Source organism: Hemibagrus wyckioides, linkage group LG08 (genome assembly GCF_019097595.1).
Source record: "Hemibagrus wyckioides isolate EC202008001 linkage group LG08, SWU_Hwy_1.0, whole genome shotgun sequence".
NCBI classification, from domain to species: Eukaryota; Metazoa; Chordata; class Actinopteri; order Siluriformes; family Bagridae; genus Hemibagrus; species Hemibagrus wyckioides.
This window is the reverse complement of record NC_080717.1, coordinates 9876537-9892511: the sequence shown is the minus strand read 5'-3', so window position 1 is coordinate 9892511 and position 15975 is coordinate 9876537.

The window sequence follows — 15975 nt, the reverse complement described above, 5'->3', positions numbered from 1 at the left end:
TATTTACCAAGAAGTCAAACCTGACACTGATTTCTCCACCTTGTGCCAGAGGGATGAACATATTTAAGCAAGATGGGTTTAACAATAGCGAAAACCTTTGTATTGGTTACAAATGAATCCAACATGACATTGCATTTCTTTTATTTCATAGCCCAGCTGATATTCCACAGACACACCCACCACAGTTATATATAAAAAGAATAGAGAGAAAAATAACGTTATTACTTGCATTAATAAACTTCAGGTACAGTTATTCTAGCCTCTCTGTGTAAAGGTATTTTATGATTGATTCTTTCAGAGGAGTTCATCCAAATTCAACTAAAGCCCGTTCTGGGCTGCAGCATGATTCAGCTTCAAGTCAAGTCAAATATTATATCCCAATCTGACCCATCTTTAAATGTCTGTGTTCGCAATAATGGGTGGTAGTAAAGACTCAGTGACGAAGCACAGTGAGTGCGAGCTCTTAAGTGTCAGGTGTTGGCTGTTTGATTCACACCTGTAGCCTCTAGTTAATGCATTTGGGGGAAGTGATGCCCATGTTTTATAACCTTTTATTTTGTGGTTACATTTTTTTGTAAAGTTTTGCCCAGACAAAACAAGTATGTGGGAAAATGCCCCCTTTTGAGACCTGAAGTTTTGTTTGAAGTCTAAAGCTGTTTTATTGCTTTGGAGTGGGAAACTGTTGCATGTTTCCTGTAGATCCATGGCTCATGACTTTAATGAAGTCTTGCCTTAAGCTATTGTTCAGGTCTGGAACTGAAAGGCCTCCAAATTCCCATGTGGCCATATTTAACTCACAAATGCATTTCTTAAGTAACTGCATATGTTTCTCTTTATTCTGAAGTAAACTGAAATAAAAAAAACATTTTAAGTATTATTACACCATTTATTTTTTCAAGACCAGTCAGTGCCAAAACTCTTTTAAATCAAATTATTCATAAACTGTGAGGCCCCTACATAACCTGAAACCTTCTCCTCCTCTGCAAAAAAAAAATCAAGAGAAAAAACTCACTTCTCCACCCCAACAAGCTCAGATGCATTAGTCATTGTCACCATTAATTACACTGTACTAGAACACTACTACATGTGTCATCTACTTACACACAAAATATAGAACATGAGAGGTTGAGAGTTAAACGCTGACCAGTGAGATCTGAACTTAAAACTTTCAGGCCATTAATCCAGTTTCCACTTGGGCCACTTTCCCCATGATAATGTCTCCTACATCATTCATCATGACTGATATATCATACACATTCTACCTTTACAATAGAATTCACTATAACAACCCTGTATCACACACACACACACACACACACACACACACTAGGGCTGCAGAGTATTGATACAGTATAATTATAACCGCAATGTCATACCCCAAAAGCAATAAAAACATTATTGTAAAGATTCATATTCTCATTTTATTAAAAGTAGTAATATTGGTACTAGTTTTATTTTTTTTAACAAAAGAATGAAGGTCCAGCATTTATAACAACCATAAAATAACCATTTTATGATTCAAGGTGTAGTTATGCACAATACTTTAAGAAAACAGTTATGTAATGAAGCATAATACACAATAGTGTATTAAAATGAACAAAGGCCATGATATAAATTTAATCCATAAATCAATAACAAACAGATGTCCCTCATTACTCTTTAAACCACAATATAATATAATATAATTTTAATATAATTCTAATTTAATGTGATGTGTTCATTTGGGAAGGATTGTTACTGTAGTTCTGAATTTGTGATGCATGCGTAGCTCTCTGGTTCTCAGGTGGAAATTCCCACTAATCCCGGTTTTGCCATTTCTCATTTGGAGCTGTTTTAGAGCTGTGACGTCCAGAAAGTCTGTGTGTGTGTGTGTGCGCATGTGTTTGAGTAAAAAGATTAATATTTATTTTTGTGTTATATTGCATGTATTGTCACAAACCTATTATGGAAACATCTTTTTTTATAATTTTCCAGTACACGCTGCAATGCTGGACATTTTCCCATAATCAATGTTTTAATGTCACCCATGTATTTTTTATGCCTGTGCCTGAACATTAAATTGGTTGTAATTTTGTTGTACCATAGAGGTGTGAGTATTAAGGTGCTTCCACACCTTATAATTATGTGTTAAATACATAGAGTACATAATTGCAGTTTTCTTGGGCAGATAGAAAATGCTTAGAACAAATCTGGCAAAAAGACTCAGGAGCAAAAAAGATGTCAGGTGTCCTGCCAGCAGCAGTTGCAACATATTTGATTCGAGTCCAGCCATGTATGAACAAACTCATGTTGTCCCACATTTGCTGGTGGAAAGCCTTTCACTTTCTCTTCCAGAAAAATAAATCACAATGGCCCATCCCTTTTTAGTGCCCTTTCAGGTTATCCTGTTTACATTAGTTTGTATTAATGTGATTAGAGGAAACAGGCCAGATGTACAACGTATAATTCAGGCATTACCCATATTCAGTGGCATATAATAAACTCTGACCTCTTCTGACATCTATTCCAATTTTGTCTTGAAATAATATATTTATATTTCATTGTAGAATTTTTAGGGAATTGTCCTTGTTCCTGACTGATGTTCAGAAGTTAGTTTTGATGTGTGTGTGTGTGTGTTTTGCTCAGTACAAGCTGCTATGTACCCATGGGAAGCGGAAACAGGGTTGACCGATGACGACCCTGGAACAGCCTCAAGAGGAAGTTGCAGGAAAAAGGCGTCAACATTACCTCAAGCTGTAACCCAAATGCAAGGCAATTAAAACTGCAGGCATGTTCATACTGATTTCACATAAACAGAAACATAAAATGCATTAAACCTCTGTCCCTGAGAGGAAAGGTCCTCAGATATTTTGGAGCCTGGAATCTCCTTAAATATAAAATACATTTCACACACCCCCTCAGCATCCAGATCTTTAAGAATATAGGCTTTATCCAACTAGTCATATAATTAGGGGGGTTATTTAAATATGTAGATGATATATAGATGATAGAATTTTGGATTATTCCAATTGATTTCAAACAGGCTAAACATAGGATCTCATAAATAAATCTAATCATTTTAATAGTGGTGGGCTGTGATTTCCCTAGGTTCCCTGGATCCCATACTGAGGGCCACTGCCATAGATAATATGTGAAAAATACTGAGTTTGAGACCCAAAGTAAATCCTGGTGAGAACAATGTAGATTGATATTTACAAACGCCCTGTTGTTTGGGTCTAAAACCTACTGCATGTTGAACTCAGTGGTGGTCCAGGCTCATAATTGGTGTTTGTTGCTGAGGAGGCCTTGCTTGCTTTAGAAATGGGTTGCTGCTAAAACAACCACTATCAAGATGTGAAAATAGGGACAGAGACAGCGAGTCCTTGTTTACCAGCAGCTGAGACAGAGAAAGCGTCTGTACTCTGCCTTTTACCATACTTAGCCAAGATTTAGACTCCACATCGTTTATCACGGAATAGTCTATTAATAATGATAATGATAATAATAACAATAATAATGTAGAAGTAATCATTACATTAAGACAAACGACTAAATTATTCAGAGGAACTGTTCCCAGACATGTTCTGGAATGGTCTGTTGGATATAAGAGCTTTTATTTTGAAAACAATTTATTCTGAAGACTTTAAGGTGAACTGAAATTACAATTGTTTACACATAACACATCCATTAGTCATGTAGGTGTGAGAGAGAACCTTATAGGTCAGTACTATGTGTTAGTCAGATTTAGTATGGCGGTTAATACAATCCAGCTCTATTTTTTTTTATTAACCTTCTTTCAGTCTTTTCTTCATCACTCAGATCGAGGAAGCTCATGTTGCTGTGACTTGTTTGTGTACATAGTAATTACAGCTTGCAGGGGCTTTCTTCTTCAAGATATAAGATACTTTGGCCCCTTTCCAAAATAACCAGCAAGAATTGAGAAATCACTTCTGATTGGTAGCCAATGATGTTATAGGTCTTAAATTGGGAGCTCAGTGATTCCCTTGGAGAATTGGTCATTTGAGCCCTCTTGGCTCATTAAACCTTCTCTTTCCCTCTGACAGAAAACAAAAACTGATCAAGCATTAAATTCTAATGTTACACAACTCCACCTGTACCTCCCCCATGACGTCAAATCAGGTTCAGTAGTCTGTGTGGACCGCTTGCCTACTTTCTGTCCATTACCCCCCACTGCCCCACTGCAAAGATTTGAAATCCTCTTTAAAATTGTTTCAGAGCGTTCAGCAGATTATGAGCCACTGAAAATGATGCCTCATAATCATGTGCACTGTCCTGCTTCCAGATATATCAGTGATGCTCTTCTAAATCCCAGACTAAAAGATAAGGATTAAGGCCAAATGCGGACAGAAGAAAACAAATTATCTTTGCAAAGAGTGTCACATCATATTATATCATACAATACTGATGTTGTAATCTGAGTTTCTGACCACTGGCAGGCTCCTCTATAACTCACCATTTTCCTGTAGGACATCTAGATTACTATCAAAACATCCCTTGTGAAGTTTGTGTATTCTACACATGACTGACATGTCAGTCTTTTCTACAAGGGCCCCTTGTAGCAATTAATTTTTTTAGACTTTAAAGGACACTTTCTCTGAGCCTGTCCCATTGTAACAGGTTTTATGATTCTGCTTTGCAGGTTAAGATTATTATTTCCAAATAGAAATATTTGTGCATTAGGAGAATGTTATTAGAATTGACATAATTTACACTGAAGTGTCCCACCCAGGAGGAATACACCCATTTTTGTTCCAGTTCCTATAATTTTTAAAAAGCTAATCCATTAAAAAAATCTTTTAAATAATAATTAACTGGAAACTGGATAAACTGCCTCATAGCTAGGGTTGCTGGTTTCATCATGTGTCATCTATGTCTTGATCATACACTATATTGCCAAAGGTTTTGGGATGCCCCTCCAAATCATTGAATTCAGATGTTGTTTTTCATGGGTTGAGCTTGGCCCCTTAGTTCCAGTGAAAGGAACTCTTAATGCTTCAGCATACCAAGACATTTTGGACAATTTCATGCTCCCAACTTTGTGGGAACAGTTTGGGGATGACCCCTTCCTGTAACAACATGACCGCACACCAGTGCACAAAGGTCCATAAAGACATGGATGAGCGAGTTTGATGTGGAGGAACTTCACAGAGTCCTGACCTCAACCTGATAGAACACCTTTGGGATAAATTAGATTGGAGACTGTGAGTCAGGCCTTCTCCTCCAACATCAGTGCCTGACCTCACAAATGTGCTTGTAGAAAAATGGTCAAAAATTTCCATAAACACACTCCTAAACCTTGTGGAAAAAGTTGAAGCTGCTATAGTTGCAAAGGGCGGGCCGACTCCATATTTACATTCATGTTTATGTAAAGGCAGATGTCCTAGTTTTGGTCTGGCTCACAGTCTCAAAGGTGTTCATCCCAAAGGTGTTCGATCGGGTTGAGGTTAGGACTCTCAAGGCCACTCAAGTTCCTCCACACCAAACTCTCTCATCCATGATTTTATGGACCTTACTTTGTGCACTGGTGCGCAGTCATGTTGGAACATGAAGGGGCCATCCCCAAACTGTTCCCACAAAGTTGGGAGCATGGAATTGTCCAAAATGTCTTGGTATGCTGAAGCATTCAGAGTTCCTTTCACTGGCTAAGCCCAACCCCTGAAAAACAACACCTGAAATCAATGATTTGGAGGGGTGTCCCAAAACTTTTGGCAACATAGTGTGTTGATCTTTCGGCTGCTCCCTGCATGTGTGGGGTCACCCCAGCGAACCAAATAGTCTGCACAACAGGACCAGCACTGCATCCAGTGGCTGGGAATCAAACCCGGGCCTTCCACATGGTAGGTGAGACATACCATTGAGCCACCAGCGCCCCTTTTAGCAATATAGTGTATCTGTAACAAATGTTTGTGTCACACATGGCAATATAAACACCTTGTAGAAAAAAGTATTTTACAGAAAACCACACTATTAAATAGGTTCAAATGTGAGGAAAGGCCTTATCCCAGTTGTAATTGTCATTATACTAGACAATTGCTTAGCCTTTGAGATCATGTTCCTTGGTTTACTTTCTTTTTCTTCGAACAGGCTCAGCAGGACACAATGTAGATGAAGTAAATCACAGTAACTACATTCCAAGTTAATTCCTAGTTAACAGTCTTGGTGTACCTGTAAATCCTGCCTGAACTACACATAGAATTATTTAGTTATAGAGTTAGTTAAACATGTCCAATAACTGTCCGATTCTGAGAAGACATCATAAATGTTCTATTAACTAGACAAGGAAAACATTGTCACTCATTCCTACCCAGTGAAGGCACTAGCAAAAAGGTTCTCTTGGATTCCTGGCCAGTGGATGTGGCATTGCAGCAATCTTCTTAGCGTGGTTATTGGTGGCATTAATCAAGATTAAGGTGCTGTCTATAGCCAGGAATAGCAGCAAGAAGCAGGATAAGCAACAACAGTGAACACTGAACACTGCAGCTTCAGCTTCTTTTTAGCACCCTATAAAAATAAGTAATATATGCAATAAATGTCATTTCAGTGAACATTTCAAACACACAACACAGCTAAAATTATATATATATATATATATATATATATATATATATATATATATATATATATATATATATATATATATATATATACAGGTTGGCAAATGTGGATGCAATCTTTAATTTAAAAAACCCTACTAATAATTTTTAGTAGGGTTCAAATCTGGGGACCGATGTGGTTTTGCAAAATAATGATTTTCACTTGCAAGTGTGTTCTGTATCCTTATCCTCATGAAATATTCATCTATTGTCAAGTCTTAACCTCCAGCAAGAGGTAACTAGGTTTTGGGCTGAAATATTCTGGTATTTAATAAAATTCATGAAGCCATCAGACTTCACCCAAACAACTGAACAGCATCACTTATTGACCACCATAGTTGACCTCTTTTATGGAGGATTTACATCCTGACAGTGTGGCCAGTCGATGTGTTCATGTGTCATGGCAAATGTTTTCCACCTAATTTGTCACATACTGATTACAGTGAAAGTATTTTCTTTGCATATTGCAGCTTGATAGGAACTCAAGAGCAGGGTCAGCCATGATCCAGGAGAGAAGGTTAAAGGCTTTGTTCAGTGGCCCAACAGTGGAGTCTTGACCACAGAGTCTTAACATATGATCAAACTAATTCATTATAGATTAGAAAGAAGATTGATATCTAATGATATATCTCATTATTAAGGGTGTAAATAATTAAATAATTGACTGTATGTACATAATTCACTCCCAAATGCACATTGCCAGACCTGTGGACTGTAAGGTTGTGTACCTCTTCTGTATAGTTTTCCTGTTCAACAGCTCATCACTTGGCCTGTGTTTGGAGGATTCACCAGTTGCTGAGCTGCTTCTAGGTGATGGACATGCCATTAGCCTCACCAAATCCATCACCAAGAAAGCCCAGCAGCGCCTCTACTTCCTGAGGAGGCTGAGTAAAGCCCATCTCCCTCCCCCCATCCTGTCTGTGTTCTACAGAGGGACCATCGAGAGCGTCCTGAGCAGCTGCATCACTGCCTGGTTTGGGAACTGCACCGTCTCAGATCGCAAGACCCTTCAGCGGATAGTGAGGACAGCTGAGAAGATCATCGGAGTCTCTCTCCCCTCTATCACAGACATTTACACCGCACGCTGCATCCGCAAAGCCATCAGCATTGTGGCTGACCCCACACACCCCTCACACACACTCTTCACCCTCCTGCCATCTGGAAAGAGGTACCGGAGCATTCGGGCCCTCACAACCAGACTGTGTAACAGTTTCTTTCCTCAAGCCATTAGGCTCCTCAACACCCGGGACTGAACTGTTCTACACTCTCACACACACTCTCACTCAGGACTGAACTGTTCTACACTCTCACACACACACACACTCTCACTCAGGACTGAACTGTATACTAACTCTCTGTCTCTCACACACTGATACACACACTCTCTCTTGACTGTGTGGACACAAACACACACACACATAATTTATACTGTTCATTACTTACTGCACTACCTCTACCTGTCATCCGCTGCTATAGTTATACTTATGTTTATTCTATTTGCACTACCTCAACTGCTGCTGTGTATTTTTGCACAATATTTTTGCACAATACTTTTTTTTCTACATCATTTCACTTTATCTATTTTATTTCACTTACATTCCAGTACACGTTCTTTTATTTCCTTTCAGCGCTAAGTGTCCTGTGTTCTTTTGTGTTGTCTTTATTGTATTTATTGTCTTTTTTTTTTTTTTGCACTGTCTTGTCTATGCTCTGTTTGCACCTAGCTTTTTTTTTTTGGCTAAGACAAACTTCTGTCCTAGCTCTGTGGTGTTGTTTGTTGTTTTGTATTGTACTAGTAGTTGTATGTTTATGTAGCACCAGGTCCTGGAGAAACGTTGTTTCATTTCACTATGTACTGCGCCAGCTATATGTGGTTGAAATGACAATAAAAGCTTCTTGAATCTTGAATCTTGAATCTTGAAATCAAACTACCCTTGGACCAAACCGAAAGAATCTACATGGACCTAATACCCTTTATCATCAGCTATCACATGAGCAACGGAGTCATACCACCATCATGGCAGAAAGCAGGTGAGTATAGTTATAATAAGCACTTACTTTATCTCTCTGTGTTTTCTGTGTTTTTATGTGTGTACTGTATCATTAAGGGCCTGCTGGATTTTTTTTTGCAGCCTCTTGGTTCAGAGGCTCCGCTTTCTTAAGTTCTTATCTGGAGCACCTGGTGGTAAACGCTGAAAGAATTAAAGCTACGTCTGAACCATGTCATTATAGCACCAGAAAAGAAGCACTCCTCCTAAAGTGCTCCTCCTAAGTCTTTTTAATGCTGAACATGAGTATCTGCCTTGGATTCATTCTGTGTCATAATTTCTTAGTCTGTTCCCAGAAAAGATGGCCCTTGATATGTGTGATGGCCTTCACATGGTCACATTCTGACAGTTTCTGTTATAAGGTATATGTTTGAGAGCACAGGTTTTCCTGAACTGTAAGCGGTGTAATATTTGCAAATATCTTAAAGGAAATTTATAGCATTTGCATGCTGAGAAAGGTGTAGTTGATCTATATGGAGGTGCTGGGGAGGAGGAGGGTAGAATTAAAAAATATTGCAGTGCATTCAGAGGCCATACCCAGCAAGTTAGTGGGGATAATAAAGTGCTACTTAGATACTTAGGGTATCGTAGCTGATGGACTGAGGCACCAGTGTTGAGGGAACCAATCAGTGGTAGAGTTTTATGGCTGAAATGGTCATTTATGTTTTTTAAGGTAGAGGTATCAATGAGCAAAATGTCTTTGGTCAAAAGCTGTTTTATTATTATTATTTTATTTTATTTTTTTCCAAAATTCCACCACATCTATATTTCAACACAAAGCTTGCATGAAGAATCAGATCAGACTGACCAATATATTCCCTAACAAATGCCTTTGGAATACAAACACGTGACTATGCCAAGGCTGTGTTCAGGGGGGATTTGAGTTGAAGTACGAAGATGAAAGGGCGTTTGTACTGTTTGAGTGAATAGCTGCATTGCAATAGGGATATATGGAAGTACTCAAGCATGACCTGTGTCCACACAAGCCATACCTTTAATGTTATATATGTGATAATGTTGTCTGTGGCTGACCCCAGCTGGTGCAAATTTCGTTGTTGTTGTTTTTTTCTTTACCAAGAAATGGTGTCAAGCTGTTCAGACTTCACTGTCTAATCAAACTGCAGACTGTTTATCCTGTGTGAAATTGTCTGAGCTGTGATTTGTAATAAGGCCAAGTATTAGGTCAAGATTCTAATGTTTCTAGCATTAGTGGCTACTCTTTAAAGCACTATTAAAACATGTTGCTTTTAGAAATTTTAGAAAGTTTTTAATTTCTTAATTTACACCAACTGTATTTGTCTAAAGCCATTTTGAATAACCAGATCATCAGCCAGATTGAAACCTGCAGACAATTGCTCCTGTCTGCCACCACATCAGAGGACATACCTTTGTTTTATAGGTCAGGTTTATCAGTGTGCCAAGTTCTTTGAATATTTCCTTAATGAAAGATTTACCAATTTAACTAAAACAATGTCTAGACATTATTTTCCACAGGTCCCCATAATGAAAGACATGTGACAAGTTAAAATAAAAAGATAGCTACAATAACTCAAGTAATTACTGCAAAATGCTACTTTTTCTAATACTTAAAAGGCCTCTTCATGACCAACAGATCAAATATAGTTTCCATAAACATTATTACTGACCAGCATTAGTTAGCATCACTAGATAAACTCCCATAAGCACTATTGATATGCCACGATGTAACCTTGCTGGATCCTACACAGTCTGTCTCTTTCTACAATCAACAGACAGGTGTGGACCATCAACAACAGGATGACCGTGACAGGAGCACCTCCCATGTCTCCTGCTGATTTCCTCTCAGTGACCTATCTAGAGAACATCCATGTTGGAGGGAGGCAGGACCTACTGAGTCTATTTTTTCCATCAAGAACAATATTTACATGGTACCACAAGTTGGGTTTAAATAATCACTCTGAAAATGTAGGCCATCAGTGATAACCTGAAACTGCAAAGTGTTCAACTTTGACCCTGCTTTAGCCCTGGAATCCTGGGTTTTTAGCAAAGCTTAAGAAAGCTGGATCTTCGCTAACTTCTTCTTGACCAACTCTAGCTTTTCACATCAGATAGCTGAAAGAGCCTTGTGTACGCTCATGTAAATAAGGACACAGGGCTTTGTTTAAAGTGATACCAGCTGGGGCAGCCTTGCCTCAATCAGATAAAGTGCTACAAACCACACGTTGAACCTCTTTACTCTTTACATGATGATGAACAGTTGTACAGAGCAATTGTACTTCAGCTTCTAACTAACAAAAGCTTGAGACTGCTTTTTGTCTGAGAAAATAAAATGTGTGAGATGTTTCTCATTCTAGAAAGTCCATCCTGTGTGTCTATAGATTATTTTTGACAAAGCAGAGCAAGAGACTTTTTGTCCATTCCTCAGCCTGACAAAGAGAAACAGCAGAGAGTAAGAGAGGTGTTGATGTACAGTATTTGAAAGTGTGATGGGGGGCCAAGATGAATGTGAGGCCGCAGCCGGTGGGAGGGTCTCTGTTCTGCTTTCCCCTTTTTCTCATATTTTCCACCATTTGGGGCCACACAAACAGTAGACTGAAAACAGTTAGGAATATTGTGTGGGGTTGGAATGAAAGCAAACTAACAGGCAAAATAGAGATGGGGTTTTTTTTCCCACCAGAAAGAGACTCAGTACATGTCTCAGGGAAGTGTGTTTCAACTCTGTATTGAACACTCTTCTGTACTTTTCCTTTATGTTACCATTTTATCAAGGCTTTTTTTCAGTTATCATAAATATAAATTCACAGTGTGTGTGTGTGTGTGTGTCTGCATGTCAGGGAGGGTGGTGGTAATTTGGTGGTAAGTGTAATTTGGATGGGGTGGTGGCTTTATTGAGAGGGTTTTTTGTTAAACAGAGCATGGTTTCTTATTTACTCAGGCTCAGACAAAGCAACCTGGCAACAACATGTCCAGTTTTCACTTCAAGCTGACCATCACTATCCTGCCAACACTGGTCACCCCTCCCTTTGTCCATTTTCCCTTTCTGACTGTGCCAAGCACACTGGAGTTCTTTTTTGGTGCAGAGAGCGTGTCTACACACTCTCACAAAAGCAGAATAACTTGACCCAAACCCCACACCCAGCACTGTCACTGATTTTATTGACTCAAACAACACAACACTGTTGTGAACCCATTTCCTTTCCTAATATCTCACTTTGGCAATGTAGATGCTAAATTGTGTCAGTGTGGACTAAAAATGTGATTGAGATTAAGGCATTGACAAGAGCAGTTTTACTGCAGATGTTATACTGGCAGTGGTACCTCAGTGTTTAAGATGTTGCAATTCTGACCAGAAGGTCATGAGTAAATTAACTACTGGTACTCATGAAAGTGCAAAGATATTTTTCTCTTCTTATAACTTTAAACCCACTGGGATATTTACTCACTAGCTGACTCTTTGTTAGATGTGTTACTAGCAAACCAGCCCCCAAAAAGGTTATAATGAGTCATTTGGTCATGTGAAGAATTTTGCACACAGAGCTGAATATGAAAAATTTTCCAAACTATCAAACAAGCCTCGTGCTACTTTTTGTGACATAAATTATGCATGTTGTGCTGATGTCTGTTTGTGTGCTATCAGAGTTATCTCACAGAAGTGATGACTGAAGAGCCTATTGCCTTTGACCAATCAATGGACTGCACAGTGATTAGAAATTTGGAATTTACAGTACTTTAGCACAAATTCCCAGGGTAGAAAGGTTAAACAAAGTCATTGTTTAACCTTTAACCTTTGGTATGGGTCAGTTGATAATAATAATAACAAAATGTGGGATATTTCTTTTTATTGACGTACTATATTATGCTGCAATGCTGAAAAGTGTTTTAATAAGTATTGGAAATAAGTAGAGAGTTGACTCAGCTCCTTCTTTGAAACTGCAGTAATGTATACCAGTGTCTCACGCAATGTTCCCGATGTGCCAGCACAAGTTGATGTAGAGTGAAGCGCCACAGACACATAAGGGCTTGTTTAACCAACATCTTGGTGGCCCAGGCCAAAGGCAAACTGTATTGTTATGCAACATTTTAGTCCTGGTGAATGGAGAATGGATAAGACTAGTTGAATGGAAGGCCCTGGAGGCAAGAAAAGCAAGAAAGACTGAAGGGGCTTAAACCAGTAATGGTTCATCCAAGGCCTGCCTCACTTTTCCTCTTGTCTTCCTTTCGATCTTAAATTTGGTGGAACTACCAAAAATGGTGATAGGAGGGAATGGGGATGAGATGGTGTCTAAGTTCTATTTTCCCAAACCTTGTTGGACCATGAACACTGGTGACAATCACTGGTCCCCCACAATCCCCTGCTGTGGCCCTCCTCCCGGATGCTTTCCCCCATATATGCCCCCAATACAAAGCATCTTGCCAATGGCACCGTGAAGGATGACATCACCACTTGGCATGTAGCGGCTGTTGATGAAAAAAAGAGGAGTAATGAGGTCGAAATGGCCAAGGCCACAGAGTCTATGTGTGAATGAGTGTGTTAGATGAGGCGACAGATTAACATGAATGAGAAGCTATGCTTTATGTGTAAAAGAGCACATAGATTCCCTCCACCTCTAAAATTAGGAACTGGACTGTGTTTGGGTTCTTTTTTTAAGCATTTGTGTAGGATAAAGAGAAAGTACTGGACCATGGAATTCTATCAGTTCACAGGGTTTTAGTGACTGGTAATTCAGATAAATGGAAATTTGCACATGATTTATGCGCATATCTTATATGTGTGCACATATGAAAGTATTTTAAAAAACATTTAAAGCACAACTGACAGTAGTTATGTCACAAACTGCTTGCCTGCCCATGCTGTAGTCATGTTAGTGTAATGAGCTTATTATGAATCACTTTCCCAGGCATGTTAAATCACTAAACTGTGCCATGGGATACTTTTCAAAATAATGTTCTAGACATTTGCACAAATTTTAAATGTGGCATTAAACTTTCATAGTGAGCATGATCACTTCCTGGGTCCACCGTATGGTCATGGAGTGCATGCTGATAGCCTGCTTCCACCTTTTCTTCATTCTGTCATATACTTCAATTTTCAACCTTTTTTTTCTGGAGTTTTGATTTAACACCCAGAATCCTATATCCTATAAAGCATAAAGGATCACAGGATCATCTTTCTTTTTATACATACTTCTGATTTGGGCAACTAATGGCAGGGCCCAGCAAAGCACAATGTTTCCTATGAACATTTAAGATTCACCTTATACAGTAATGAGCAGTGATTTTTCTTTATTTTCAGTAATGTCACCCATTACTATTGGCTATTTCCCCAAATACTTCACTTTGGTGGAAACACCAAAATTATTAATAAAAAGCGCTGATTTTGAGATTTGATTTTATTACCCATAGACCACGAGTATGTAACTTCTATTATTAAGACTAAAACCTGGAGTTTGTTCTTTATATTCTTCTTCTATTGTTCTGACTTGTTTTATAAAGGTAGTTGTTGGAAAAAGGGGAAAGCTGGGAAAGGGGTGTGGCCAGTGTAAACCAACCCCCCCTCCCCAGACTGTATACATGACGACAGTACCAAAGCTCTCTTTTTCTTTGCTATATATACAGCCTATTTAGTGATGTCCCATTGTGTGCAGGCCACGCTTTGTCAGGTTCTTTTGGAGGACTTCCTTTACAAGGCACTAGCCTTTGAATATTAACTGTGTGATCACTCTTGCCACACAAGGAGCCTCCTTCGAACCCTCAGTCAAAATAGGCAAACTTTGGCTAAGCACTTGGCTCTGCACATTGTGTTGTTGCTGAAGATTGCATGGGTAATTATAAAGAAACTCTTGAGTAAACACAGTGGTCTGTAGCTTCAGTTTTCTTGCTTCAACCTCTGCAAAAAAAAAAAATTATCAAAGCATATGAGACAATTATAAATTATACCATTGCATTATAAATACGCTGCCATAGATGTTTTGTGTGTATTAATACAGTGGAACTTATTAGCTATCACATCCTAACATTATGCTAAATAAGTACTGTATTAAAGTCGGTAGCACTTGGAGGATAAACCTGTTAAGCCTGTAGATCAAACACTCATAGACAGGGCTTTTATTAGCTGTGAAACAAAAATATGTGGTGTGTTATAAAAGCCTAATTAGAGTGATTTGACCAGTCAGATTAGATTGTTCAGTCATTTTTGACATAAAAACTGAGCATTTCTAAATTCCTCAATTAGATCTTAAAAGGTTTGATTATGTATGAGTTTGTTAAACAAAAAATGCTAAAGTATATTTTGTTTAAAAGCTTTTTACCGGCATTGTCTGTTATCATTGTCTATATCTCCTTTCCCTGATTATGCAAAAATGCTTAGTGGAATTATTGTTATCATGATACTTTCATGTGGTCTCTCGTAATTAGCAAACTCAACAAGGCAGCAGATGCAGGAAGGAGACTTTTGGGTGGAGAAACTTTCACTTTTTTTTTTCAGTCCAATAAACCCTTTTTACCGGATTTCAGGAAATCCTTATTGGAATTGGAAGCACTTTGTCAGATATTCAAAAGCAAATCTGAGGCAATTGATGTTCACAGCATGCTGGGGAGGTCAGTATATAGAGAATATGAAAGATGTTTTGTCACCTGCTTTTCTTATTGTGACAAACCCTTTTGTGTCACCATCCCAGACTAACATGTAAATGCTTGCCTTAGAAATCCAATGAGCAACAGGCTCTCTCAGAGCGCTCCTGGATACACAGTACTCCTTCATTATAAATAAGTGTAGGATACAAAGCCTCTACATCTACAACACAATAAGGAGGATAATAGGAACTGTCTCCTTATCAACAACAAGTCCCATGGATCTGGACCAAGAAACAACTTAATAGCAGATTGTGGAAAAAATCCTGAAAACTATAATTTCTAAAGCCCCTTATGACCCATGCGGTAAGATTTTCTGCTCTAGTGTTCACAGTCTTTCTATTCACTGCTTACTCTTCTTTTCTCAAAGGTCACTCTTTCAGCCCATTTGTCTAAAACTTTGCCTTAAACACAACCCTATCTTCACAACGGCACACATGGGATCTCTTAAAAGCCACGTTGTGCTGGTCTGTGATGTGGTGCAGGTGTTCTGAAGCCCTCTTCTACTTGATTCTCAAAAGCCTCCAAAAGCCTTCTAACAGAGAGGAAATGTAGCCAACACTGGACTCCAAACAATGGCTAAAAGATCAGCTGTTATGCATTACCCCAGCTGTGATGCAGCTCTTGATTATTAATACTCCATGTCTCTAAGTCTCTTAGATTTTGTCACAGCTTGTGCCAGGCATTCTCTAGAATCTGTTTTGGTAAGGCTGCCAAAGATGTGT